This window comes from Physeter macrocephalus, chromosome 21 (assembly GCF_002837175.3).
Source record: "Physeter macrocephalus isolate SW-GA chromosome 21, ASM283717v5, whole genome shotgun sequence".
Taxonomy (NCBI): domain Eukaryota; kingdom Metazoa; phylum Chordata; class Mammalia; order Artiodactyla; family Physeteridae; genus Physeter; species Physeter macrocephalus.
In genome coordinates, this window is record NC_041234.1 from 2,728,025 (window position 1) to 2,734,687 (window position 6,663).

Genomic DNA, 6,663 nt, shown 5'->3' on the forward strand with positions numbered 1-6,663 from the left:
AATTCTCTGACTGGCTGATGGTGAGGGAACATGGCGGTGTCACAGGGGTTCACATTATCAGTCCTTAGGCTCCAGGAGGCTTGGGGCTATGTGCCCATGGTCAACAAGTAGTTCTTCCATTTGATGGGGGGGAGGTCTTCACATCTGCAAAACAACTCAGGAAATTTGCATCAACTACTATTATCTAATTACTTCAGATAGGAGCTAAAGCAGAGGATATGGGGGAAGGCCTGTCCCAGGAAGGCGTGCTCAGTTACACTACACTATCATTATAGATCAGTTTCTTGACTTAACGTTTTGTCCCTAAGATTCATCTGTAATGTTGAAACATCACCCTCATTCTTAGCAAGCGTTGCAGACAACTTCGCTGTCCCCCTCTTTCCCACAAGCTGTTCTTTTTTATTAAAGCTATTGTAATTTGTCTTCCGATTATTTTCTCCTTCTCCCTCTTATGATGAATTCTCTTTAATTAAGGCAGTAGTTTGGCCTCCAATTATGTTAAACTTTAGTTATCTTGATAGTGAAAGCTTTGCTTTATTCAAAGTCAAGGGCAGGTTTCACTTCATACGTGCAATGGGTACTCTGTAGGTAAACTATTGACCCTTCTTCCATTTTGGGTCCTCTGGTCTAAATACAGATTTGTAAACCAACATAGTGGTTGGGAAGACAAACACTTAGAAGCCCTTTGGATTCCATGTAGTCCATAGATTTGGGCAGTTGGGTTTTGTTTGCTATTTACTTCTTCCTTGCCAAAAACAAACAAGCAAAAAATAAAACCAACTACCAAGAGAGTCTGATTGGAAAAGTAGAAAGGCAAACTAAGATAAGCAGTAGTGGAAAAGCAGGCAATGGCATCTGACAAAAGGAAGAGTATAATTAAGAGAGTCTGGGTTCAAGAGAAGTAGGAACATTATGGAGGTTCCTTCAAAAACTACAAATAGAACTACCATACGACCCCACAATCCCACTACTGGGCATATACCCTGAGAAAACCATAATTCAAAAAGAGTCATGTACCAAAATGTTCATTGCAGCTCTGTTTACAATAGCCAGGACATGGAAGCAACCTAAGTGTCCATCAACAGATGAATGGATAAAGAAGATGTGGCACATATATACAATGGAATATTACTCAGCCATAAAAAGAAATGAAACTGAGTTATTTGTAATGAGGTGGATAGACCTGGAGTCTGTCATACAGAGTGAAGTAAGTCAGAAGGAGAAAAACAAATACCGTATGCTAACACATATATATGGAATCTAAGAAAAAAAAATGTCATGAAGAGATTAGTGGTAGGACAGGAATAAAACACAGACCTACTAGAGCATGGACTTGAGGACATGGGGAGGGGGAAGGGTAAGCTGTGACGAAGTGAGAGAGTGGCAGGGACATATATGCACTACCAAATGTAAATTAGATAGCTAGTGGGAAGCTGCCGCATAGCACAGGGAGATCACCTCTGTGCTTTGTGACCACGAGAGGGGTGGGATAGGAAGGGTGGGAGGGAGGGAGACGCAAGAGGGAAGAGATATGGGAACATATGTATATGTATAACTGATTCACTTTGTTGTAAAGCAGAAAGTAACACACCATTGTAAAGCAATTATACTCCAATAAAGATGTTAAAAAAATAAAATAAAATAAAATTTCAGTAGCATTAGGAATGTGGTGAATAGAAGTGGTCACCTGCCTACCTTCAAAGGCCAAGGTGACTGGAAGCCTAAGAGATAGCATGTATCATTTTTTGCCCTGTGAAGCATGGAATGTTCTTTGTTCCTTGACTGGTTCAATTAATTGCATTTCTGTTCCTTTGTGCATATGGATATCTGGGGATTTAACTCTTCCACTTCCCTGGGGCCTCCCACCTTTCTTTCCCTTCCAGCCCCTGTTTTTCTGGGCCAGCCTCCTGTCCCAGCACCAGCTTGAATGGCCCCTTTCACTTCCATCCTGATAATACTTTTACTCTAGCTATGTTACCATCCCTAGGTAAGTCCAGCTTGGATTACACCAGCCTAGGTCTTTGGAAGTCTTTTAGGTCATAACACTTAGACTTAACTACTTTTTTTCTTGTGCGTGTGAATGTGTTTAATTTTTAAAATACACAAAAGTAGAATAGCGTAATGGACCCTATGCACCCATCACTCAGCCCCAATGATTATGGCCAATCCTACCTCATCCACACCCCTCTCCGATCTCCCCAATCCTCTATTATTTTGAAACAAATTCTAGACACCGTATTTATTTTGTAAACATTTCATTATATATCTCTAAAAGATGACTCTTTGTATAACATAACTGCCTCAGTATTCTACTGCAGCTATAACAAATTACCACAAACTTAGCAACTTAAAACAACAGAAGTTTGTTATCTTACAGTTCCGGAGGTCTGAAGTCCAAAATGAGTAAGCAGGGCTGTGTTCCTTTTGGAAGCCCTATAGGAAAATCAGTTTCCTTGCCTTTTCCAGCTTCTAGACACCACCTGCATTCTTCGGTTTACAGCTGCTTCCTCCATCTTCAAAGCCAGCAGTACAACATCTTCAAATCTCTCTCACTCTGACCTTTGCTGCCATTGTCACATCTCCTCTGACTCTGACTCTCCTGCCCTGCCTCTTTCCTTCATAAGGACCCTGTGATTACACTGGGCACACCGGATAATCCAAAATAATTCCCCATACAAGATCGTTAACTTAACGACATCTGCAAAGTCCCTTATGCCACACATTCGCAGGCTCCAGGGATTAGGATGTGGACATCTTTGGAGAACGGCATTATCCTGTCTACCACAGTAACACAATGAGCTAAGCAATTAGAAATAATTTCTTAATATCATCAAATATCCACTCCCTGTTCAAATTTCCAACTATCCCATAAAGTATCATACTTTTTTCACAGCTTTAGAAAAAAAAAAAAGGATGCAAGTAAGATCGACAAGTTTGGATTGTAAGACTTCGGAGTCCCTTTTCATCTATAGGTCGCTTCTCCATCTCTCTATTTTTTTTTCCCCTTGCAATTTGATAGTTGAAAACTTCTGGGTACTTCCCTGGTGGCGCAGTGGTTGAGAATCTGCCTGCCAATGCAGGCGACACAGGTTCGAGCCCTGGTCCGGGAAGATTCCACATGCCGCGGAGCAGCTAAGCCCACGCGCCACAACTACTGAAGCCAACACGCCTAGAGCCCGTGCTCCACAACAAGAGAAGCCACCGCAATGAGAGGCCCACGCACAGCAACGAAGAGTAGCCCTGCCCCCCACAACTAGGGAAAGCCTGCGCGCAGCAACGAAGACCCAACGCAGTCAAAAATAAACAAATAAACTTATTTTTTTTTAAAAAAGAAAAATCCTGGTTTCCCAAAACACACATTACAGAAACTCAAAAACAAAGGCTTACCCTTTAAAAATATTTAAATTTATTTCTTTGAAATAACAGGGTAAGTTAAGAATGCTTTGGAATCCACACAATCTCTCATCAAGATTTACGAAGGATTTTTAAAAATGGAGAACAATAGCAACAGCAATGTTGAATCAATGAGCAAACTGATGGAAAGAATAAAAAGCAATACTATGGACACTTGGGCTTTTCAAAGGCTTGAATTCCGAAAGACATAACCACAATTCAAACATTCTAGACAGGTTTTACAGCAGTATCTCTATTCCAAAGGTACATGACTTCCGAACAGGGTCTATCATGAGGGTATTAGGGAAAGCATGGGGAGTCAGGGAACCTGGGTTAAATTTGGCTCTGCTCCTTTCTGGGACTGGGACTGATTGAAAGTGCACCAGACTCTAAAGTGAATGGAAAACAACCCCACCAGCCGGCCATAAGCCCCTCTCGGGCTGGTCTAAAGCCAGTATCTGGCATTGTAATCCATCTGCACGATACCCTGGGGACATTCAGTCCTCATTCAGGAAGGAAGTATTTACTGAGCCTACTAAATGCAGGTCATGTGCTAGACGCATACAATCTGCAGACAAATAAAGAAGCGATCTTAATGTTAAGAGCTATCAGTGAAGTTAACACACCAATTATAGGCACCAATAGGTATTTATTCACTTGTTAAGCAAATGGACTCTTACCTGTGTTTATGTAAATGAATAAAAATAACCCTTCATACAAAATCCTGTAAACTTTGAATATAGGACACAGTGAAAACAGACAAGCCAACATGAAATTTACTCAGAGAATATTTTCCTCCTTTTCCTCCTTTTCTTAAAGAAGTTCTTTAGCTCCTAGCTTTTGGAAATTTCCACCAAACTCTCCTTCACACATTCCCAGCAAGTTGTCTTTCCAAACCATGCCTCTAGGCATCTAGAGGGAGGGAGCCAGTCAACCACATGGTTTAAAGCCCACGGTCCTGCAAGCCTCTAACAGCATAGCACTCTCAATGGCCTCTCTTCTCCCCTCTAGTGCTGGGGACCTCAACCTAGGTGCTTGAGAAAAGAAGATGGAAAGTTGTGGTTTTGTGGGTTGCTTTGTGTAAACCCACAGTGTGCAAACCTTTTTTATTATATAGTGTCGGCTAGGAAAGGGGAAAAAAAAATACCAAGCCTAAGTCCACGAACTTCCAAAGCACGACACAACACATTAAAGGTTTAGTATCATGAACAATCAGGTCCTTGTCGTCTACCTATTTGCTAGCAAGTTTCCACAAATAACAGGCAAGCTCAAAACTTTCATAAAATGTTTTGGCAGTGCAGGATGGGCCAGCTTTTTGGCCGTCTCTCTAAGGAAATGACTGCAAATGTTTTTTGGTGTGAACAACCTTAAGTATTTTAAATCCTTGGTAAACAGAGTTGCCAACAGTCCCAAATATGTTTTACTATTTCTGAATTGGACATTCAGGATTATTTTAAGGGGATATTTTTCAACAACAAATATTTCAATAAATGAGTTATCCTAATTCCCTTTCTCAAATGTTAGTGACTTTGGAAAACTTTGTAAATGAGAAACAAACTTTAGTAGCCAAATTGCAGAGGATGAGATAAATAATAATTTCCTAGAAAGCATACTTAAAGAGAACATGATTCTACTGAGGCTTCCAAAAATAATATACACCCGCAGTTTTTACCACATGAGAATGCTGATTTCTAAATCAAAGGTTTGACACACCAGCATAACTTACTAACCTAAAATGATTCTAGAGTTCTTTCTGCAAGTTATCCTGAAGGACGTTTGTTCTAAATCTGGTTTCCAATATGGTAGTCACTAGCCACATGTAGCTATTTAAAAAAATTTTTATTTTATATTGGAACATAGTCGATTAACAATGTTGTGTTAGTTTCAGGTGTACTGCAAAGTGATTCAGTTATACATAGACATGTATCTATTCTTTTTCAAATCACGCGTAGCTATTTTGAATTAAACTAATTAAAATGAAATAAAATTAAAAATTCAGTCACACTAGCCTCCTTTCAAGTGCTGTATAACTACATGTGGCTAGCGGATGTCATATTGGCTAGTGCAGAACATTTCCATCTCAAAGAAAATTCTATTGAACTGAGTTGTTCTAAATCCTTATTACTCAAAAGGTGGGCCAGCAGCTTCAGCATGTGAGAGCTTGTTTGTTTTTTTCTTTTTTTCAACTTTTTGGCTGCGCCGCGCAGCATGTGGGATCTTAGTTCCTCAACCAGGGATCAAACCAGCGCCCCCTGCATTGGAAGCGCGGAGTCTTAACCACTGGACAGCCAGGGAATTCTGAGAACTTGTTGAAAAGACAGAATCCATGCCCCACACCAAATGCACTGAATCAGAATCTCCATTTTTTAAAATTTATTTTATTTATTTATTTATTTTTGGTTGCTTTGGGTCTTCTCTGCTGAGCGCCGGCTTTCTCTAGTTGTGGTGAGTGGGGGCTACTCTTCGTTGCGGTGTGCGGGCTTCTCATTGTGGTGGCTTCTCTTGTTGCCGAGCACAGGCTCCAGGCACGCGGGCTTCAGTAGTTGTGGCTCGAGGGCTCTACAGCTCAGGCTCGGTAGTTGTGGCGCACTGGCTTAGTTGCTCCGCGGCATGTGGGATCTTCCTGTACCAGGGATCGAACCCCTGTCCCCTGCATTGGCAAGCAGATTCTTAACCACTGCTCCACCAGGGAAGTCCTGGGAGTGCAGAGTCTTAACCACTGGACCACCAGGGAAGTCCCAAGAATCTTCAACAAGTCGCCCAGGCGATTTGTGTACATAGTTTGAGGAGCATTGATCCAAATCCGTGTTTCCCAGACCTGGCTTGGTCATGAGAATCACCTAGTGCACTCATGAATCATTCAGGGTCCAGGGCCTTGCTCTAGATCTACTAAATTTGACTCTTCAGAACAGGTCCTTGGGAATCTGTATGTTTAATAAGCACTCTAAGTAATTCTTATTACTCTGGAATTGGGCACTGATATTTTTTCAGAACTCCCCAGGATTCTGATGGGCAGCCCAGGTTAAGAACCACTGCTATAAATTATTAGATCACAAAACTACTTCCGGTCTTAAAATTGGGTATTAGATTTTTAAATAGATGAAAAATGAAATGACATTAAAAGTAAATCTAGGGGGCTTCCCTGGTGGTGCAGTGGTTGCGCGTCCGCCTGCCGATGCAGGGGAACCGGGTTCGCGCCCCGGTCTGGGAAGATCCCACATGCCGCGGAGCGGCTGGGCCCATGAGCCATGGCCGCTGGGCCTGCGCGTC